Source organism: Ochotona curzoniae, unplaced genomic scaffold (assembly GCF_017591425.1).
Source record: "Ochotona curzoniae isolate NIBS_2020 unplaced genomic scaffold, NIBS_Ocur_1.0 contig_899, whole genome shotgun sequence".
In the NCBI taxonomy this organism is placed as follows: Eukaryota; Metazoa; Chordata; class Mammalia; order Lagomorpha; family Ochotonidae; genus Ochotona; species Ochotona curzoniae.
The window spans coordinates 6,320,996-6,344,968 of record NW_024466605.1 but is presented as its reverse complement, the minus strand read 5'-3'; the positions used below and the strand labels follow the sequence as shown (position 1 = coordinate 6,344,968).

The following is a 23,973-nucleotide window of genomic DNA, read 5'->3' as shown; positions in this document are numbered from 1 at the left end:
CAAAAATGGAGGTGACATCTATTTTACTCCTTACTCTGATTTGTTTGGGATTAATGTTTTATTGATGAACAAAGTCCTGATAACATTTACTCTGCAAGAGCTATTGAACTGTTGTGTCATTGCAGACAACCACGACCATGATTTCTGATCCTTGACATAAACGAGTCATAAATCACCGCATAAGGAGTATATGCATTAGGGCCTCCCACATAAACTTCGCCTCTGCGTGCGTAAACATTTTCTTATTATCGCGAATAATCAACAGGAGAATAGCAAATACAAGTTTAGCTTTTCTCCAGAATGTTTATCATGGTTACTTTAAACTGTTTATAGGAAAGAGAGAACTAGAAATGTCTTTAGGGAGGTGGGTAGGACCATATGGCTCAAAAGGCTTTTCTGTGATAAAATGTTTGGTTAAATTTTAGGCAACACATGGTCCTTCCACAGCAATTATTTGTCATTTCAAGCGTTGTTGTTGATATTCAACTCCTGAAACAAATAACACCAACCTAAAACATTTATAATAACTGAAGAAACGAGGTTCCTTTTAGCACTGCCCGGATCCAGCTGCGCTTCGTGGCGCATCCTTCAGGCAGTTGTGGCTGGGGCCAGCCCAGCCACCCGTCCCCATGCAGCAGAGAGAGGCAGCGAAACTCTTGCTCTTCCAAACAAACCTTGGATGTCATGCACCTTAGTGCTTTCCGTGCTGGATTCTGCAAATTTCAGTTTTCTCAAAGAGTAAAGCCAGGTCGAAGGCACTTTAAAAATGTTCATGGAAAGATGGAATTCAAAGATAAGTTTAGTTGGGCATAGAAAAATTTCAAAATCCTTGCACAGTTTTTTATAAAACCTGATTTTTTGCTTTTGTTACCATGTATATGCTAAGACAAATGTAGACATCAAAATAAACTTTTTTTATTTCTTTAAAATTAACTTTTCAAAGTATCCTGTACCTTCAATGGCCCAGGTAGGGATATAATTTCTGAGGCTTAGAAAATGTCTTGCATGTACTTGATGTTGGTTGAGTAGGAAACATTTCTTTCTGAGTAGTCATCAAGTTAGCTTACACAAAACAAGGGTTTCTTGGTTTGTCTAGATTCAAGTAGCAAGTGATGAGATTAGCCAAAGCAGCGGCAGGCCTAGTCCAAAGTCATTGTTTGCCATGCTTTCTCCTCCTTCATGGACACAGAACTGAACAAAGCTTATCTTAGTTAAGCCCCTTCTGGAAAATCACGCGGCAAAAATTAGACAAGGCTTCCCGAGAGCCTTTTAAAATATGTATTTATTTATATCAATTAGGTCGATGGATATGACCCCTTAAGAATAATTAAATTTCAAATATCTTACCAAAAGTTTATTGACATAGGACAATGAAAAATAAATCCTTTGCAGTTCTCTTCTCACGGAACCCAACTGTTTTGGCACCTTCTGTTTTTTCCTTCCTGCACGTACCATCCCCTTTTCCACCTCTCTCCGTCTCCGTCTCCTCCTTTTGTGTGTCTTCATTTACTTGAAGACATTGCAGGATGATCAAGGAACATGATCATTTTTAATTCAACGTATTTGCCAGTGGAGGACAGTGATATCAAGAGATCTGATAATTTTACACCATGAGGGCGTAAAACAAGAGAGGCTCCTTAGCACGCAATGGGATTTTGTCCCATGGTAACTTGAAAGAGTGTAAATGGGACATACATTCACTGTAGCCGATGAGTTCACCACACAGCACAGCTGAGCAACACAAACATGCTGGTTGTTTCACCTGTGACTGCAGGGCTGTGTTCATTGCTACTGTTCGGAATCACTAGAGAGGATGCCATGGCATAGAGCTAACACTGGGAAAAACAAGTACCATTTTTTCAAAAAAAAGATTATTTATTTGAAAAAAAGCATTTCTCCAATAGCTTATGCCATCTCAGGCCTTAATACAATGCAAGAATGCCTGAGTCTTCTAAGTAGAGGCACATGCAGCAGCTGACTTCCTTATGGCTTCTGGAGTCATCTGAGTGTGCACCTGTTGGCATTCAGAAGAGTATCATGATAAAATGTGGGCTTTGCCAACTGCTCACATTCTCCTTCCAGCCATCACCACACATACTGGCCATGTATAACATTGAGTGAATGACTTCACATGGTTTCTCTAAAATTCTTAAAACTACAAATGATAGTCTTGTGCATGTGTGGTGTAAATGATGTGACACGTAGCGGAAATTGAGAGAGCTCTGATAGTCACAAATAGTGATTTCTCTGCATTAAAACAAAACAAAACAAAACAAACCTTCTGGGTATTTACACTAACTGCGCAAAATAAAGGCCAGCACAGTTTTTGTTGTCATGTGTGTTACAAACATCCTTGAATTTCAGATTCCTTTGGATCATAAGACTGGGTAAGAATTATGAATCCATAGTTTATGATTTATTACAAATAATTTTCCTGCTTTTCTCTCACTTGAGCTGTTCAAAGTTGTAGATGAATGATAGTATGTATGAATATCATTTATAGGGTATTCAAGGTGCTTTTCATAAAAAAAACGGTCCGATAGGGCTGAGAGCCATGATGTGGCCAGTTTTGTGGTTTCTTTAATGATGCATGATTTCATTTGGTGTTCATCAAAATCCTGGCTTTAGAGGGAAGAAGACTAAAATAATTAAACACTTATCAAATGCCTGAGTCTTAATAAAGGTCTCCCACGGACCCCGATCCTCTTCACAATGCAGTCCTCTTCCCGTTTCTCTCACTGTCCATTACCCACAGCTGGGGCAGAAGCATATCCGCCTCTCAAAGGATGCCTGGCAGGTACATGTTTAGGACGGAGTACATGGTGGCAATGATGAAGCACTTCTCAGCGAAGGGTTTGTTTTTATGCTGCTGCTACCTACACCTTGCTAATGAAAAATTATTTATTATCTGGGTTTATTTCCCTCAATACAAGGTTTCTATACAGAAGAAACTTCATGTTTTTAAGATTTTCTTGAGGGATGGCACTGTGGCACATCAGGTTAAACCACTGCCTGCAGCACTGGCATGCTCTCTTGGTGCCAGTTCCTAATTGCTCCACTTTTGACCTGGCTCCCTGCTGATGTGCCTGGGAAAGCAGTGAAAGATGGGCCAAGTCCTTGGGCACTATGATCTGCATAGGAGATCCAGATGCAGCTTTTGGCCCAGCCCTGGCTCTCGAGGCCATCTGGGAAGTGAACCAGTAGATGGAAAAGCTGTCGCTCTCTCTCACCTTTCTTCTCTCTTCTTCTCTCCCTATAACCTGGCTGCCTGTCAAATAAATAAATAACTTTTACCAAAAAAGATTTTATTGACCCAGCCTTATGTATTTAATAGTGTCAAATGGTTAATTTTCCATTTGAGAAAGAATATAATTGGAAGTGCAGAGTAGTAAAAAGTAGGCAGAAAAGCAAACTCAGGCTCTGATTTGTCAGCACTGGGCAGCATGACTGGCCATGGGCAACTCTTTGCCTTACAAATATCAGCAGTTGTGTTTGCTTTGCTGTAACAATGAGTACCAAGAGTGATCCAAACGGCAGAATGTATGTGCTGAAGTAACTGTTCAGTACGAAATTGCTATTTTAATGATTATAAAATAAAAATCTATATGATTACAAAAATGTCTCTCCTTGGAATATTCAGTTAATACAATGAAATTATAAATTATTCCCCATAGATTCAAATCCCCATTGTTGATTCATTCATTTTAGCTCTATGCATTTCAGCTCAGTCCAATTTGACCCTTAAGTAGTAACGTATTGCTAGCTTCAATGTTTTTACTGATAAATTATATTTCCCAGTTGAATCAAAACAACATAGCAGACATTGTTTGCAGCACAAGAGCTACAGCATTAACCAGTCAAAATATTTTTTTGAAAAATCAAGAAGCAATCACTGAATAGCTTTCCTTGATTTCCATAGCAATTAGGTTAATAATTAAAAGTGAGACTGATTATCAGAGCTGAGGATTCCAATCAGCAGGATTAAAGCGAATTTCTTTAAAGCTCTTGAAAGATCACATCACTTTCGAATCGGGAATCTACTTATGACTAACGTCCCTTGCTCATTACTAAGTGTTTTTGTTGAATTTTGTCCTTAGCTGGAAAAAAATTCAATCTTTTGCTTTATTGGGCTGAATTGTTCAACTTTCAAATTGCTGTCTGTGTACATGCAATAGAAGTTTCCTTTTCTATAACAAGAAAACAAATTGTGTAAATGAAAAATAGTGTCTGTTGCCACTTCTGTTTTACAAATTTCTGACAACATATCCTGGTCTATATCCTTACTCGGTTGTACTGGCTTGCTCATGCTTTCTTCCTTTCTCAAAAGAAATTAGGTCTTTTTTTTTTATAATCACCTAAGGAAAATACATATCCCAATTTGTAGTTGTTGCTGAAACAAAACAGATCTCTTCCTCTCTCAGAGAGATTTTCTTCTTGTCTGAAGACTGTATCACATGCAATCAAACTAACAATTGCATTCATTCATTCATTTCACTATATCCTAGCTACTTAGAGAGCATCTACTTTTTTGTCATATACTGATTCACATATATTAAGGAAGCACATAGCCCCTGCCCAAATGCTCTGTTGTGGTACGTAGCCACGTATGTCCTCAATTCCTTCCTACAAAGTGGCTTTTTGTTGTTGTTAGTTTGCATGGAGCACGCCTATATTCACATCCTTACAAAAAACAAGTCGTTTCACACCAGTGATTGATTTCCACCCAAATAATGAAAACTAGATTAGAGGACTCCCTCTAAAGTAAAAGGAAGCTGAAATCCCAGTTCATATTTCCTATTTTCTAACTTCATTTTTAAAATGTTGAATATGCTTCCTCTTAGCAATGACTGGCAAAAAGAGTGTTTCTATTTTAATGTGTTTTTTTTTTCTGAATTGAAAAAGTATTCTTTCGTGTTATTTGTAATCCACTAAAACTTGGTGTACAATTTAAAAGGCTGTATTAAATTCAGGGAGGGTTTTTTTCGGGAAAAGTTCTGTTTGTCCTGCCATATTTTATATTAACAAAACAAGACACAGTGACTGAGAGAGTAGTCCAATTAATATGGATGTAGGGAGAAGACACGCGTGTGTGTTTGTGGTTACTGATGTGACTCATGCAAAGTATTCAGATGTTCGTTCTCCACGACAGTTTTGGACTTCAGCTTCTACAGAAATTTTATGTATGAGATGTTTCATGTCGCGAAGGCATCATGCTGTGTACTGTAAACATATGCAATAAAAATAAAATAGCAGGCACGATAATAGCACAGTGAACCCATGTAGAGGCAACTGTGACCTCACATTATTTTTGTTTCTCAGTCTCAAAGCATGGATCAAAAAGCTAAAGGGAAAACCAGGATATTTTATGATGGTTGCTTTAGATTGATCAATATCTGATCAATCGTGGGCTAAAAGGATGAAATCAAAGTTTGCCAATTTTTCTTTTATTTTCTGTAAATTTTACTTTGTGAATTTTGAATTGCTCTTGTCATCATGTGTCTCTAAAACTCCATATCTTCACTAAAGATGAGCTCAGTTCACTGTTGCTTATTCCTTCTCCTGGAAGTCATCTATGAGAAAGGAAAAACAGAGTTATTCATAAGGTTTAGAGATTTCAAGTAATTGGCTCTACTGAGAAACTTAAATTGCTCTAGAGTTTGTGTTTGTTTGTTAGTTTCCCCAAGAATGGCAAGAGGAGAGGGAGAGATCGGTCAGAATTTCCACTTGTCAAAGCTAGAGGGTTTTCTGATCATCTCTGTCCACGTTTTCTTTTTGTTTCACTGGCAACTCTCATGGTCCTTGATCCCTTCTTTTCTGTTTAACTTTCAAATGTCCCATCATCCCAGCACCTTATTTGTTCACTTTTTATATCCAGTGAAATATATGCAGTGATGGCATCCAACACCCCATTTCTAGTCCCTGTCTCCCAGGTTACTGACTGCTTGACACGGGTCTCCAGTAGGCATCTCCAAGACAGCAACTTCAAAACACAATTCTCATCTTTGCCCTCCCAACTAGTCCTTCTGCTGGTCTTGCCCTTTTCAATAAACTCTGCCATCTACCCCATTGCTCAAGTCCGATTTCTGTGATTTATTATTTTTTTCTAATAATTTTTATCTTTACTTCTTCTTTGTTTAATATCCTCTAGCATACTTTACTAGTGGTTTTCAAGCACAGCAACTTAAATAAGCTATAGATCCCTTGCTTGATCCTCCCTGGACTATTCCCCTGTTGAGAATAAAAGCAAAACTCTTTGTTCATGCCCCCTGCTTAGTCTTGCTTGCTACCCTCACCCACTTGTCTATGGTACCTCAAAAGCACTGCTTGCATTTGGTGCTATTCTTCTCACCTGTAAAACCCATTTGAGCCTTAGACACCTTCTATAATTGTCTCTCCTTCTCGACAAGTTCGCTTTTTGCCATTTCAGTTACCTTCAGTCAACTGAAGTTCACAAATACCTATGAAAAATTCCAGAAATAAACAAGCCGTGAGTTTTCAATGGTCATTCTCAGTTATGCGATGAATCACGTTGTGTTCTGTTTTGGCCCTCTTGGAACTGTCAATCTTCCTTTTGTCCAGTGTCTTCACTGTAGGCTGGTCAACCAACGGCAGTCAACAAAAAGAGGGAGAGAAGTGGAAAAAGAGAAAGAGGGGGGTCACTCACATGACTTTAGTTGTAATATATTGCCATGACTGTTGCTTCATTATTAGTGTTGCTAATCTCCTCTAACGGGTAGTTTATAAATTGTATCATAGGTGTTCATCTCACCTGAAAAAGCACAATAGACATAAGATGTGGGATTATCCCTTTTTCAGGCATCCACCGGGAGCCAAGTCAACCTTTGTACCTGTGTATTTTGCAACCAACTGCAGATGGAGAATGTCTCCAAACAACATATGTTTGTACTGCACATAAACAGACACTTTTTTCCTGACCCTTCCTCCCTAAATAATGCAGCATCACAACCATTTACATAGCATTTACATGAATGCTATGTAAATGGTTTTCATGTATATATTTACATTGTTTGGGGTATTCTAAGTAATCAAGAGATGATTGACATATACTGGGGGACTGCATAAATTATATGCAAATACTCTGTCGTGTGTAAAGAACTTGAGCAGCCTCGGATTCTGGCATTCACAAGGGTTCTGGAACCAATCTCCTACACTGTGATTTTCTGTAACTGAAATGCTTTCACCTTAGAACTGCCAAAACTGACATCCTGTCCATTGAGATCTCAGCTTAGAAAACCTGTGTTGGGGCAAGGTAGGTTAGGTTACTGCTTGTAACACTGGCATCTCACTTCAGAGTGCTGGTCCCAGTTCTGGCTGCTGGGCTACCAGCAGTTCTCTTCTGATGCATCTGGAAGGGGAAGGGAAGGAAGACAGAGGGAAAGGAAAGTGAGAGGAATCAGGGAGGGAAGGGGAAGGAAGAAAGAGAAAGGGACATAAATCTTTGGGACTTTGCCCCCACACTGGAAATCCCTATTGAAGTTCCAGGCTCCTGGTTTCAATTTTGTGCAGTCCCGGCTGTTGCCACCATTTTGGAAATGAACCAATGCATGGTACAATTATTTCTCTGACCCTTCCCCTTCTATGACAAATCAGTCAATCAAAGATGACGGCTTAAATATCACACCTCACGTTAGTATAGCTACCACTTACTGAACTTCCCAAAGCCTTACGTTTGTTTTATGTGGAGTCTTAGTCACTGTTATTTTACTGATCTTTGGCCTGTCTCCTGCTACCCCTGTTCCTGAAGCAGAAGACAAGTTCCCTGAGAGAAAGACTTGATCTATTTTTTTTTTCATAGTGGTAATGCACGCCCTTGGGAAAGTGCTTGGCACATGGGTGGGTCAGTCAGTGTTCCATGAGCAGTGGAACACAGCGACTTCTCACGTGACACTAATGAGTCACGTTTTGCAGTGTGCATCTGTGTGCAGCTGTCTTGTTCCTTACAGGGCTGTTGCACACACGTGTTCTGCTTTCAAGCATGAACGCAGCTAGATATGAAACTGAAAGGCTGTAAGGAGCAGGTCCAACTGAGGACAATGTGATGTACCGCTTTCCGGGGGAAGGAGGGGCTCTTAAGTACCTGTCAGAGTTTACCATTTGAGAGCAAACACAAATAAGCCCGAATGCCTTTTAACTCGGATCATTTGATGCTTGAAAATCACCTCTACTCCACTTCTTGTTAACTGGATCTACTCAGCCGTTAGCGTCAGGGCCTGATTCATCAGCTTCTACAAATCCATTTGTAAACTCAGTCAGCATTTTACTCTGCCCATCTGTAAGTAAAAGAGAGTCTCTGAAGGCTCAGAGTAAATAAAAAGTAAAAACAAAACAAAAAAATAATGACAACAAAGGCGAAACTTCAATTTGCACTGGTTCTGCTTTCAAGTAATTTCCAAGTCAAAAGTGAGCTTCATCTGTATTTCAGTTCCTCCACTGATTCCAAGAGAGATCCTATTCGGGCTCTCCTTTTTTGCATGTCTTTTGCTGGCATTGAGGCAGAGCAGGTTAAACCACTGCCTGCAGGACCAGCATCCCATATAGATGCTGGCTTAAATCCTGGTTGTTCCATATTTGATATAACTTCCCCCTTTGGTGCCTGGGAAAGCAACAGAATATGGCCCCCAGTGCTTGGGACTTTACACTCACTTGGCAAACCTGGAAGAAACTCCTGGCTCCTGGTTTGACTTGGCCTGGCTCCGCCACTGTGGCTGTCCAGGGAGTGAAGCAGCAGATAGAAGACCATCCCCTCCCTATAAGTCCGCCTTTCAAATAAATAAAACTTTACCCTCCTGCTCCCCCAGCCCCTCAAAAAAAAAAAAAAAAAAGAACCAGTTTTTGCGGTTCTGGGTGTTGAACCACTGCTTTTGATGCTGACACTCCACAATTAGCAGAAAGCTGGAATCAGGAGTGGGGAAGATTCTCAAAGCCAAGCACTGGGGCAGGAGACTTGGGTAGTTTAACTAAGTCAAGTGCGTTCATGCATGTGACATCATGCCATAAATTTTTTCCTTTGCCAGGTTTACATTTCATTTAGCATGCTGTCCTCCAGCCATTTGGCCACAAATAACAAAGTGCTCTTTTTGAAGGAGCAATAATATTCCATTGTGTATATATTCTATATATGACAATTTACTTTTTTTTAAGATTTATTTATTTTTTATTATTATTATTTTTATTGGAAAGGCGGATATACAGAGAGGAGACAGAGAGGAAGATCTTCCGTCCGATGATTCACTCCCCAAGTGAGCGCAACGGCCGATGCTATGCCAATCCGAAGCCAGGAGCCTCTTCCGGGTCTCCCACACGGGTGCAGAGTCCCAAAGCTTTGGGCTGTCCTCAACTGCTTTCCCGGGCCACAGGCAGGGAGCTGGAAGGGAAGCAGGGCTGCCGGGATAGAACCGGTGCCCATTTGGGATCCCGGGCGTGCAAGGCGAGGACCTTAACCACTGCGCCACCGCGCCGGGCCCCAACAATTTACTTTTAAATATTTTATTTATTTATTTGAATGGTAAAGTCATACACATACATATAGATAGAAACACAGAGGAGAGACAGGGAGATCTTCCATCCACTGATTTATCCATCAAATAGCAGATACAGCCATATTGCTCCAGGTATATGCCAGAGCCAGGGACACCATCTAGGTACCCCACATTGTGAATTCCACAGGTATCCCAAACACTTCTACTGTCATCTGTTGCCTTCCAATGTGCATTAGCAGGAAGCTGAATTGTAAGTGGAGCAGCCAGAGCTTGACCCAGCCCCTCTATTTGGGATTCAACTATGTTAGGTGGCAGCTTAAACTGCTGTGCCACAACACTGGCCCCTCACAATTTCTTTATGCATTCATCTATAGGTAGGCACTCCAAGTGTTTCCATAGCCTGCCTGTTGGGAATAATTCTACAATGAACGTGGGAGAGTAGATATCTCTATCAGGCACTGATTTCATTCTCTTTGGTTAAACCCCTAAAACACGAGATTGTTCGGTTATGTGATAATTCTGTTTAAAATTTTTGGAGAACTTCTATTCTATTTTCCATAATAACTATATTAATTTTTATTCTCACTTAGGATGGACAAATGTTATCTCTTTCTTCACAGCCTCATTGCATTTGTCATTCCCGACATTTTTTTAAAAGTATCTGGTAGGGCCTATTACTGTTCAAACATGTGACTTCACTTTTTGTTTAAGTTTTATTTCTTATTTGAAAGCCAGAGTGGCAGAGAGAGCTTAGGACAAAGAAAAATGAGAGAAAGGAAGAGAGAAAGAGAATAATATCTACTTCTATTTACTGGTTCACTCCCTAAATGCCAGGAGCAGGGCAGTGCCAGGAACTCCATCTAGGCCTCCCGCATGGGGGGGTCAGGGACACAAGCACTTGAGCTATGATCCAGGGCCTCTCACGTGCGTGGTAAGAAGCTGGATAGAAAGTTAAGGATTGAACCTTTCTATTGACATTTTGACAGTAACCAAACTGTAACTTTAATGGTTATAGTCTGATGCTGATGAACATTCAGGGCCAAGGTAGTCATCGAGTGGTTACTTGTGATACCAGCATCCTGTGTCAGAGGGCCACGGCATTCCAGGAGAGCCCACATTTCATCCTCTCCCTCTAATGGATCAAGGAAGCATCAGACAATGGCCCAAGGACCTGGGCTTCTGTCAGCCACGTGCAAAGTCCACATGGAGATCCTAGCTCCTGGCTTTGGCCTGGCACAAAGGTGGCTGCTGTGACCTTTTGAGGAGTGACCCAAAATCATTCTGCCTTTCAAATAAATACATCTGGGCCCAGCGCGGTGGCGCAGTGGTTAAGGTCCTCGCCTTGCACGCCTGGGATCCCATATGGGCACCGGTTCTAATCCCGGCAGCCCCGCTTCCCTTCCAGCTCCCTGCCTGTGGCCTGGGAAAGCAGTCGAGGACCGCCCAAAGCTTTGGGATCCTGCACCCGTGTGGGAGACCCAGAAGAGGCTCCTGGCTTCGGACTGGCATAGCATTAACCGTTGCGCTCACTTGGGGAGTGAATCAATGGACGGAAGATCTTCCTCTCTGTCTCTCCTCTCTGTACATCCGCCTTTCCAATTAAAAATAATAATAATGAAATTTTAAAAATAAATACATCTTTTAAAAGAAATCCTTTACATTCTAATAATGTTTGACGCTTTCAAATTATGCTCAAGAACATTTGCTAATTTAAACATATTTTTATTATGATATATCCAACGTGGGACTGTTTTATTGAGTGGGATACTGGGAGACATTTTCTGTATAGCCTCCAGATTCCATCATCATCCAACTTTCAGAGGCTCAGTCCAATGCTCTTTCACCTTACAGTCCCCCATCCCTAGACCAGAGATGCCACAAAACAAAACTAATGGTCTTGTCTGGATACCCATGGTGTATGAATAGATGTCAAGGCCACAATGCCCCATTTGTGCTACACAAGGTAGGGCAGAGGCCAGCGTTTCATTTCTCTTCTAGAAAATGTATGGGATTTCAGAGAAGATTGTGTCACTAACTCCTATAGCAATTAAATCAGTCCAGACCATTTTTTAAAAACACTGTTACTGAACAACATATGAAACCCATTGACATATGGCATCTTCAGCTACAAAATTCTGGAATCCTAAGTTTTTTTTTTTACATGCTTATTTATTATTTTAATACTATTTGCTTTTTTTTCCAACCACCTCATCCCGGGCAGAATGGTAATTGAAATGAATGAAAATATTGTCATAATTTATAACACCAGGAGCTCCGCCTGTTCCTCAACAGCCTGTGTGTAATCAGTGACATGGTGGCACAGGACAGCATCATCACGTCACACACCTGCTGTCTCTCTTTGGGGTGGGAGAGTGACCTCTTGCCTGAGTTGTAGCTGCAGGATTTAGCATAGCACCCAGTGCATTTTCTTGCAATTCACTTTGTTCAGAAAAAAAAAAAAATTGTTGAGGTACAATCATGACTTGTGGATGGCAGTTAATATTCCCAAACTGTTGAGTATATGCCCTAGTCAAAGAGGACCTTTCAAAAAGACCGAATTATTTCTCAGAGACTGTAACAATCACAAAAATGCTAATAAAAAATAACAGCTAGCTTTTTGCCAATATATATTGTGATTTTCAAAAGCATTCATTCCTGTAGTATAGCAATTTCTAATCTGGGAAGCTATTCTAAGACTATGATCTTTTTATGCAAAACATATCTGACAAAAAAGAAATGGCCTTTAAGGCCTACATTATGGAGATGGGTATAAACAAGCAAGATACAGCAGAAATATTCTCAAGCATGAATGTTACTTTGATCTTATACAAAGGGTGGGACATGCTTCTGGTAGATTATTAAGATGCCAAAATATAAAGCAAAGAATGTCCACTGAAATAAAGAAAAAGTTTAAAAGCGTGTTATCAAAACTATAAGCACAAGAACGAACCGGTAACAATCACACTGCTATTGTGATGCACTTTAATTTTTCTAAGATTAGTTGATTAATTTGAAAGACATTTTTCCATCCTCTGATTCTTTTCCCAAAGCCTTGCAACAGCTGGTGGTGGGCCAGGAGCTAATCTCCCATATGGGTGGCAGAGACCCAGATGTTTTAGCCATCACCTGCCTGCTTTCTCCCATGGCGCATAGTAGCATGGAGCTGGATTCAGCAGCAGAGGAATGATTTTAACCCATGCAGCTAGTATGTGTGCATCCCAAGCAATATTTTAACTGCTAATAAGTGACACTCCTTCAGTAATTTTAAGTGTTACTTTTTAGGCACCTGTAAAATGTCCCAATCTTTTTTTTTAATGATGATAATCAAGATTTCTGGAAGTTGTTTTTTTTTTTTTCAGTCCAATGCCTGAATGATCACCCAATGGCTTCAAAAGTTGCCTGTGAGTGAATACCTGAATTCTCATTTCAGCATCTACTTTTCGCATATGACAAAAGGGTATCACCCAACTGCTTCCATTTCTTTTAGGTAAGATACAGTTGTTAAATAGGACTGCATTCCTCGAATCTCTGTTGCCTCTAAACTGTGATGCCATAATTGCACTGAGCACTAAGTGATCAGGTCAAAAGGACTCTGGGCATTACAGCTTCCTTCACCATGGCATTGTAGAATCTGGTTTGCAATAGAGGTGTTGACGATACACATGATTCACCTGGCCTTGCTGCTTGTTATTCCAGAATGGGCTCATTTCTCAACATGATTTTCTCCTTTAAATCCTAAGTGTTTGACCTAAGACAATAAATAAATTTTTCCTTCATAGTGGCATTATATCCTTGTTACAGTGGCAAATATATCCTTGTTATAATATTCCTATGCTATGATAAATAATGATAGTGCATATGCCATTTGACTATGATCATCTTCTCTGATATTTAACTTCACTTCATAATCCTTTCATTTGCAAAAAAAAAAAAAAGGCCATTTTTAATCTTCCTTTCACATCCAGACAAAAATTCTTTGCCAGAGAGACGGACAGAGAGAGAGAATTCCCAGCCATTGGTTTACGCCTTAGATGCCCACAACAGCCAAGACTGGGGAAAGCCAAAGCCAGGAGTCAAGAACTCAATCCAGGTCTTTTATAGGGGTGCCAAGGACCCAACTACTTGCTGCCTCCCAGGCTGGGCACAAACAGGAAGCTGGAGTTGGGAATAAAACTGAAATTTGATCCCTGCACTCCAGCATGGGATGTGGGCATTCTATCAGGTGTCTTAAACATTTGGCCAAATGCCTGCCCCAAAATACAAGCTTTAAAGATAAAAAATTTGCAGAGGCATAGTCTATCTTTCAAAAAAAAATCGCATATACGTACAAAGGTAGAGAGAAGAAGAGCTTGAGAATTAGCACATTCCCATGGGAAGAGATTATGGATGCCAAGTGGTTTTGTTTATTTGAGTTTTGGGTCTTGGAATTTCAGCAGTTGTTTGGCAAAGTGATTAGCTAACTGAGAAGGATGAATCCTTCTCTCTGTCAGCCCCTTTCAAATCCTGAATGAAAGCCTGCCATAGACCAAAATTATTGTCATGATTCCATCAGTGGGTGTCCATTAGGACCCCAGCTTATCCTCGCCTAAGTTCTCCAACAGATGCCATGCAAAATCCTGTGCATCCCCGGCTCTGTACATGGCTACCGCCTAAAACAATTCCTTCCCGTTGCAGGAGAATTTTTTTCTTAAAGTTTAATTTATCCACATCACTTATTCATTCAAAAAACTTTCACTAAGTTCCTGCTCGCAGCCACATATTGTGTGATGGTTGATGCCAAGATTAACAAATTGCAGGTCCATCCTTTCAGGAATATGGGATAAAATGCCCATCGTACATGAAAGTCACAAGTTGATAAAACCTACAAGAGAGTTGGTATTGGAGGGCAATGCCAGCCCAAAGCAATGTTGTGGGAAAGGTCAGTGGAAGTAGGGAGAATCTGCCAGAGTGTATGTCTAGCTTCTTCCTCACCAGTTCTGCTGATTGTCTACCTCCCTCCATCTGTAATGATCTAGTGCATAGCGCTTCCCAGGCAGTTTGAAAATCCCTGTAATGACCATCTAGTTCCAACACAGAAGTCCCCAGGATGAAGACCTGTCGGCAGCTACCTGCACACAGGCAGCGAGCACAACACACCCCATTCTGCGCCGAGCTGTGAGGATTTCGGCCTTGCACCGTGGTCCGTCAGCTTTGTTCCGCTTTAATGACTTGTCAGGAGCTCTCCACTTAGCCACCCATTAGTGCCTATGAAATGACTTCCCTGCAAAGACTGGGGCTGGCAGATTCACTCTAGGCGAGCAGGAAGAAAGACAGAGGGGTGCAGGAGAGAAGCAGCAAAGTCCAGCTCTGCCTCCCTTCAAAGGATTAATCTTGTTTTTCTTCCCAGCTTCTGTCTGATTGTAACCTAAGGTCAACCAAAGTTAATTCTTTTAGTTGTTTTTGAGGAAAAAAGAGAAAAAAACAAAGCCTTTCAGTCTATATTTCCAGGCATGAATCTTGACTCTAATTTTTAAAAGAAAACTCTGCAAACAGTTCCTTCAAATGCTTTCACTATAGCTGTAATCTCAATGTTTTCATCACCCACCCAAACTTTTTATGTAAAGATGCAGGTTAGCTCAACTTTCCAAGGCTTCTGTTTAATATTTTTCTTAGATTTTTATTTAATTAAGAGTGAAAGGAGAAAGAAGAGGAGGGGAAAAGATGAAGAGAGAAAGAACGGAGAGGGGAGAGAAAGAAGGATTAGAGTTCTTCCTAGCAAATGTTTTTCTTTTGTGTATTTGAGCCACTGTAGGTGACACCAGAAAACAGTTTCTAAGTTCCTCTGCCTATTCTTCTATTCACTCTGCTCTTCCTTTTGGAGCTGTCATGAGTTAGCCTCTACATGTTTAATTGTCCCTTAGCCGCAAAGGAAGACTGGGTCCAGGACCCCATCACTTACCAAAGGTCCAAGGATGCTCAAGTCCTTTTTGTACAACAACACAGTGCTTGCATATCATCTACACACTTTCTCCATCTATAGATTTTCTATTTAAAAAATATTTATTTATGCTTATTGGAAAGGCAGATATACAGAGAAGAGAAGGAGAAGACAGGAAAATCTTCCCTCTTCTTGGGAAACTTACATGGATGTGGACAGGTGCAGAGAAGTAATTAACAGAAATGTGTAACTTGAGGACCCAGCACAGTAGCCTAATGGCTAAAGTCCTCACCTTGCATACACTGGGATACCATATGGGTGCTGGTTCCAGTGCCGGCAGGCCTGCTTCCCATCCAGCTCCCTGCTTGTGGCCTGGGAAAGCCACATGATGATCTTCCTCTCTGTCTCTCGTCCTCTCTGTATATCTGACTTTCCAATAAAAATAAATTAAAAAAAAAACAGAAATATGTAATTGTGCAATTCAGTTTTTCACAATAATAAGATATGGATAGGCTTTTAGTATATTGACAACAGAGGAGTCGATTCTTCATGCAATAGAAGGACTAATAAATAGGAGAGAGAAGCCATAAAAACAGATATGCACATGCTGTAAGGCTCCAGGGAAGGATCAAGCAGGCAGTAAGGGGCAGTATTATCAAAGTTCCAGATCCTTAGAATGAACTGAAGGGGCTCCAGACACTCCATCCTTAAATACTAGTTGTGGGAGGTAGACCAGGTGTTTTGCCTCTACAACACTGTTTCTTCTTCTGGAAAAAGAAAAAAATAATTTAAACAGCCTTATTTCAACTTACTGGGGGTCAGAAAAAACTGTGCCAGAACAGTGTTTAGTAGAATGGCTGATGCGCAGTGAGTTTAAATAACATTGAGAAATACTGTGCGTTGCGGGGAGTGGAGAGAGACCCTCCAGATTCTCTTCTGAAGTGGAGAACAAGCTACCAAGGAAAAATAGAAAAAGCAAGAGAAACAGAGGATTATAATGGCAAACCAGTTAAGGAGTAGATCAGAAAATATTAGAAAATATGATGTGATATTCTTAGCAGGAAAAAAATGATACTTATTTTTACCCGATCTTCAAGTCTAATCTCAGTTTCAGGTTATTATTATTATTATTATTAATTTTTATTATTATTACAAGGGCTTCCCCACCTCCCCTGCTCAACAGAATATAGAACCCAGGATTACTTTGGATGGGGTTAGAGTAAGGGAGGGAGAACACTGGGCCATAGCTAGCTGGTTTTGCTGGTACCAAACTCCCCACTCATGTTTCTGAGAATACCTCGGTGGATCGCTCAACTCTCCCTTTGTAAATAAATGGATGGAAACGGGCAGCAGCTGCACTTTGCTTCTCTGATGGGCTTATTCACTTTGTATGCTGGGGATTCCTTGTTGAATAATCTCTTTCTGAAACTCCCAGCTTTATCACTCACACCACACAGCACAGAATCGATCACACCCTTTTACATGGGGTCTTTAGTACCTTTCGTTTGTGCTTCTTTTTTTTCCAGTGTGACAGGATCTGGTCATTGGGTTGTTAAAAACATTGTTTTTGCCTTTGGAAAAGCTCTCAGTATGCGTGGAAAAACTCTAGCAATCATAACAAAGAGGCTTATTGACCTTTGGTTAGCAGGATCTTAAAGAGATGAAGCAATGTAGAGTTTTAATAGCTTTGCTTACTGCTTCACTGTTTCGCTTATTTTCATATTGCTGCTGATCCTTCTGGAAACTTCTGCCCCCTGTCTTCCTACTCTCACTGAGTTTTCTTTATAGAAGTCATTAACATTTGGAGCTGTTAATGCCTATTGGCAGCTAATTCCTTTTTCTTGTCCATTTTCTACTGCCTTTGACCCAGATCAATGAACTTATCTTTGCATCTCTTCAGTTATCTTTTCCAGCAACAATAGGATTTGTTTTCTACATAGCTTAGTGGGTGGAAGGATATACTGACCTGACCTGCTGCTTTTATTCCAGAAAATCCATTTCTAATCACTTTTCCTTGAACCCTAGAGGGTCTGATTCTTACCCCTACATTTTGTAATTTGTCACATTTACATTTTTGGTGGGATGTTCTGAATCGACTTTTCTGATAAAAGGATTGTGGTTACAGATCAGTCACCATCAATCATGCCACCACACATTCGAGAGATACACTTATTGTCATGTTTCATTTAGAATTGCTTGGCTTACACACGACAGATGATCCAAGAAGAATCTAATTGTGTTTAAAAAAAAAAAAACCACAATAAATGTGTGGAAATAAAGTCTTGCATGACAATTTTTGAAAGATGAAAACATCTTTGTAATTCAGAGTCTGTACCTAGAAACTACCATTACTTATTATAAATATTTAATATTTATAACACTTAAATACCCAAATGAAAATATTTTCTTAATCAAAGCCTTCTCTTAAGAACCTACCTTTCCAGCAGTAGTTATCCCTCCCAGGGTAAGATGACCAGGTTGATGAACTTATTTTTTTAGCTCTTTGGTAGACAACTTGAGGGCCAATGCTCAAAATAGTTGCATGATAGATATGGAAAGAATACTAGAAATGAGAATGGGGAAATGAGAGGTATCTCTGGACCCACGGACCATATACCTTCCTCATATTGAAGCAGGGAGATGGGGGAACAGGGTCCTCACTGGCTTCTCGGATAGCCTCTTGACTGAATTTGCCACGGCAAGTTCCCATCTGATATCTCCACTGCTTTACAAAGCCACTGGTGTTTTTCATATGATCTTTCAAGGGGTGAATTACAATGTAGGGTGAGAGAAATAGGAAGTTCCGAAGATCCTCACCATGAATTCGTGTCCTTTATCTTTTCTTTCCCCTGTGGCTGATCCCTAATAAAATGCATCTAGTATACATTGATCTGTTTTTAAAGGCACAGTTTTGTAGTGGTGAAAGAATGTAAATATTATGAGTAAAAGAATAACTGGGAGCTCGTGTTCTTTGAGATACTATTTTGGGGAAATTGGCAAGTCTGAATTTTTCCTAGGTTTTCCTAGGTTTATGCACACTGAGGATGAGCCTGCTCTGAAGACTGAAAAGCAGTATTTGTAGGAGTATGTTATTCTTTTCAGTAAGCATCTCAGTAGTGTCTTTTATGGGTGTTTTTGTGTTTTGTTTTTCTTTCCTTGTGACCCTGCAAAGAAATGCTGAGGTTGAGAAAGAATGGGTGGGTGGGAGCCACCTGGCAGGGATGGAAAGCTAACCCCTTGCTTACTTAATGAATCTGCCATTATAACTGTTGTTCCTATCAGATTTCTCCTTGGAATTCTGATAATGTTTTTAATTTCTGCTGTTTGGGGGATATCACTTTATGAAGGACAAATGGACAGGCAGGGGAATGTTAGAAGGCTACCCAGTATAAAATTTTTAGAAACTGAAACCTTTGTAAATGAATTTGGATCCACTTTGTTGACCTTAGATGTATCAGTTCATGAATAAACTTCATTTGTAATATTGTGTTATTAAGGAGGTTACAGATTTATATATATAATATATATATATATGCATACATATATTTTATATATATATATCCCCTGTGGTACAGGGGAGCAGCTAGACAAATGGTGCTGGTACTGAAATGATTTCCTCTAACATTAAAATTGAGCACTTTCTGTATACAGAATACTCACTGAATTCAATTTACTTTGGTGCATAGTACTGGGATTTCAGAACTGGGATTGATTTAAGAGCTAATCTAGTCAATGAAACCTAATCTAGCCTTTGGGGACTTAAGGTCATCATTTCCCTTTAAAAAATGTAAGCAATCGAAGTTCTTGCTTTAGAACTCCAAATGCATGATCAGGGCTCCTGCCACTGTAGCATCACAAGAATTCTTCAAAAAGCTCATGGATTATACATATTATAAAAAAATGTGCCAGAATTTCATTTTGATTTATGCATCAAAATAAATTAATCTTTTAACTCCCTTTGCCCAAAGAAAAAAAATTTATATTCCGTGTTTGTCTAATTCCATCCCAGTTTCTATATCCAACCGAATTCAGTTAATTCTCTTCTAACTTTCAAGTATCTGGTAAGTGAAAATGGCTTTTATATCCATGGAAACCTGGTCTCTCAACTTTACCTATTTCTTTGTCATTCTGATCCTGGACACAATCTCATGGGACCCCTGTTCATTTAGTATTTTATTTAATCATTTGTCTAATGTGTCACATGTGCGTGTGCATGTACAGTAATATATTTCTGTATACTTGTGACAGCACTCATATAAATTGTGATGAACATACACTGTCACAGATTTATAGAGGAAATAACATATTAAAATACAATAAACAGAGCCCAGCACAGTAGCCCCAGTGGCTGAATCCTCAATTTGCATGTACTGGGATCCCATGTGGGTGCCAGTTGGTGTCCCAGCTGCTCCACTTCCCTTACAGCTCCCTACTTGTAGCCTGATAAAGCAGGTGAGGACAGCCCAAAGCCTTGGGACCCTGTGCCCACATAGGAGATCTGGAAAAAGCTCCTGACTCCTGGCTTCGGATGAGCTCAGCTCTAGCTTAGTTTCAGCCATTGTAGCTACTTGGAGAGTGAGTCAGTGGATGGAATATCTTATCTTACTGTCTCTCTCCCTTTCTCTCTCAGCAAATCTGATTTTCCAATAAAAAATAAATAAATCTTAAAAAAATAAATAAAATAAAATTTAAAAATAAATAAAATAAACAATTTGTTTAGAGTAGTACCCTATAATATCATATACTAATAACATTTCCCATCCCCCAAAACAATCTGGGGGTTTTCTTAAAGCATTGAGTTGAGAGGAGGCTATAGTAAGTAGAGACTTGGGGAGGCAGATACCTTCAAAGTAGTTTCAACAGCAGACTGTCTCCAAAGGAACTCTCTGTTCTTCAGGGGCACAGAGACCCTCAGAAGTATCCTCCCGCGAGATCCCAATAATACCACTTTCACATCTGCCTTGCACTACTAACAGTGACATTCTCACCTTTTTATTTTGTGACTTAGTTCCATAGACTCTGGGATTTCCCTTCCTCCCTGCCCAAAATCCCCGCCCCCCCCACTGATTTCCCCTATATTATTGCAATAGTTCAGTCCTTCAAAAACAGTAATAAATTCATCATTCTATTTAAGGGTATCATGACATTGCAGGTATGGACAATGGCAGAAAATCCAGCAACTTATTGTCAAAATATATTTCCATCTTTCCTCTGAAAGTAGAGATGTACACTGCCTGCATCCTCTCATCTTGATATGATAGTCTCTTTATACTGTCCTGCTAGATGACTATGTGTACATGCGTATTTACCTACATATCTGTTGATCTTGAATTTTGCATGAGGGTTGCCTTATATCAGAGCTTATGATATTTGTCTTTTGGGTATTGGCTTATTTCACTGAATGTAGCAGTCTCCAGTTGGGACCATTTCCTTGTAAATGGCAGGGTTTCTTTCTTTGTAATGGCTGAGTAGTATTCCAGATGAGATAGACCAGTTTCTTTATCTACTCCTCTTTCTTTCTTTTTTTTTTTTTTTGGATTTTGATGGTTGTTCTCATTTTCATTTCCTCAACAGTTTTTTTCCTCATTTAATTCTGCACTGTTTTATAGATCATACAGTAGCATCATTTCCTTCAAGAAGTTTCTTGACTTTCGTTTTCATCTCCTCAGTGACACATCAGTCATTCAGTAGCATTGTAATGTTGTTAATTTCTTTTTTTTTTCTTCCTGTTGTTGATCATGACCTATGGCTTTTCATTTAAGGGGCTGCACAGCAACTGTGCAATGGAGACCATTATACCCAACAGCATGCCATCCAACTCCATGGCATTGCAAATCTATTTTCACTTTCCATTGTTGACCTTGACCTGTGGCCTTCCATTCAAGGGGGATATAACCGTACAATGGAGATGATCACATCCAGATGTGAGGACACAATGCAGCACACCATCTCTACTTCCAGGCCAAAGATGAACTCCCAATGAAACTGTTAAATACATCCCGACAACAGGATACTGAACTCTGTGCCACTGTCCATGACCGCAATGCTGGACCTATGACTATTCATGAAGAACTATAAAACTGTAATAATATAGGGAAGCTCAGTGATGGGGAGTGAGTTTGGGGACAGGGCAAAGGAGATCCCAGAGCCTATGGAACTGCACCACAAAATGATAATGATAACAATAATAATAAAGTGGAAAAAGAATTAAAAACCACATAGGTTAGTAGTTGTAGCATAGTGAGTTAAGCTATTGCTTGAGGTTGAGTCCTACTTCTGCCTCTAATCCAGAATCCTGCTAATGCACTCTGGGAGGCAACAGATAATCAATCTTTCTCGCAAAACTAATTGCTAGACCTTAAAAAGTACAGTACTTAGGTCAGGCCAGCAAATTGGAAACATGACATAAATTTCTATGGTGAAGGATGGCGTGAGAATTCTTTCTTAGCTAAACTTGTCTTTGTTCCTTAGTCCTAAAACAACTTGGGGAAGATCTTCTAACATTCACACAACTGGTGTTGTACAGCCTTGATAAAGTCAACCATCACAGATGAGCAAATTAATGAAAACAGGTATCTTGGAAAACTGATGCATGACTAGGACACTCAGTTTCTGAGGGGAAGGAGTGGACAGTGCTTTGCCCCAGTTCAGTAAGGCTGCACGGGAGGGACGCACAGCGTGTCTGGCAGTTACAATACATATGCCTGGCTTCCACGGTTGTTTGAAGGTGACTTGGTGATGTGGTTTGTTCTTAGCTGTTCACATGGGTAGTGACACGATCACCACAGTGGCTTTCCCCGTGGCCATCTCCTCCACTCCTCTTTCAACAGGAATCTGGGCTGTTTCCATGTCTTTTCTATTACATATTATGCTGCTGTAAATATAGGAGCATATGTCATTTTTTCGTATAAAGATGAGCAATGGTAGAGAATTTAGCATCCTATTGTGAAGATAGATTAAACAGTTTCATTGAGAGTCCATCTTTAATATGGAAGTAGAGATGCAAACTGCATTGTATCCTCACATCTGGATATGATAGTCTCCATCACATAGTAAACTATAATAAAATAAAATCAACAACGGAGAGAAAAAGAAAATTTACAAAAATATTAAGTTAAATAACATGCTACTGAAAGATCAATGTGTTTCTAAAGAAATAAAAAAGAAAGTAAAAAATCTCCTTGAAGAAAATGATGCTACTGTATGACCTATGGACCAATGAGGAAAATAATAAGAAAATAAAACTGTTTAAAGGAATGGAAATAAAAATAAAAATATCAAAATTCATGAGATGCAGCAAAAACAGTATTTGAATGGCTATTGATCTAGTAGTTTGCATAAAGTAGTTTGTTTATATCAGAAGAAACATTTGATATTTGTCCTTCGGGGTTTGACTTATTTCACTGAGCATAACAGTCTCTAGTTGGGACCATTTTGCTGCAAATCGTAGATTTTCATTCTTTGTAATGGCTGATAGTATTCCATGGAATAGATGTATGACAGTTTCTTTATCCACTCCTCTTTGATAATCATCTAGGTTGTTTCCACGTCTTTGCTATTATAGATTGTGCTGCTGTAAATATAGGATTACAGATCCCTTTGTCCTATGAAGATCTCATTTCTTTTGGCTATATTCCCAGAAGTGAGATAGCTGGATCTTTTGGCAGATCAATTCTCAGTTGTCTCAGCACTCTCCATACTGACCTCCATAGCGATTGCACTAGCCTACACTCCCACAAATAGTGAAGGAGGATATCTTTCTCCCCACATCCACACCAGCAGGCGCTGTTAGTAGAGTTCTTAATGAAGGCCAACCTCATTGGAGTTAGGTGAAACTTCCATGTGGTTTTCAGTTGTATTTCCTTAACAACTAGGAAGCACAAGCATTTTTCATATGTCTATTAGCCGTATGAATTTGTTCTTTTGAAAGATGTCTGTTCATTTCCTTTGACCATTTCTTCATAGGATGTTTTACTGTCGTTGAATTTCTGAAACTCTCTGTAAATTCTAAATATTAGTTGCCTGTTTCTTGTGTAGTGTGTTAAGACTTTCTCCCATTCTGTTGGCTGCTTCTTCATTTTGTTGATCATTTTCTTTGCTGAACAGAAGCATCTTAGTTGGATGTAGTCCCATTTGTTTATTTTGGCTTTGACTGCCTGTGCTTTTGGTGACTTTTCTAAGAAGTGTTTACCAATGTCTGTATTTTATAGAGTGCTTCCTATGTTTTCCTCTAATAGTCTGATGGTTTCAGAGTGCAGATTGAGGTCCTTGATCCATTTTGAGCCAATTTTTGTATAAGGTGACAGGTCGGGGTCTTGCTTCTTACCTCTGCAAGCTCCTGTCCACTTATCCCAACAGCATTTGTTGAAGAAACCATGCTTTTTCCCTGAATTGTTTTCAGTTTTCTAGTCACAGATTAGTTGGCTATACATGTGTGGGCTCTGTTCTGGTGTTTCTATTCTGTCTCATTGATCTTCTTTGTTTCTGTACCAGTAACAGACTATTTTTAATGACCACTGCTCTGTAGTATGTCTTGGGGTCTGGAATTGTGACTCC

General features: G+C 39.8%; 1 protein-coding gene across 1 annotated transcript in view; it reads left to right on the top strand.

Annotated features, from left to right (window-relative positions):
• NRG1 (neuregulin 1) overlaps window positions 1-23,973 on the top strand; it is a 1,043,202-nt gene that overhangs the window by 744,867 nt on the left and 274,362 nt on the right. The gene's annotated exons all lie outside the window — the stretch shown is intronic.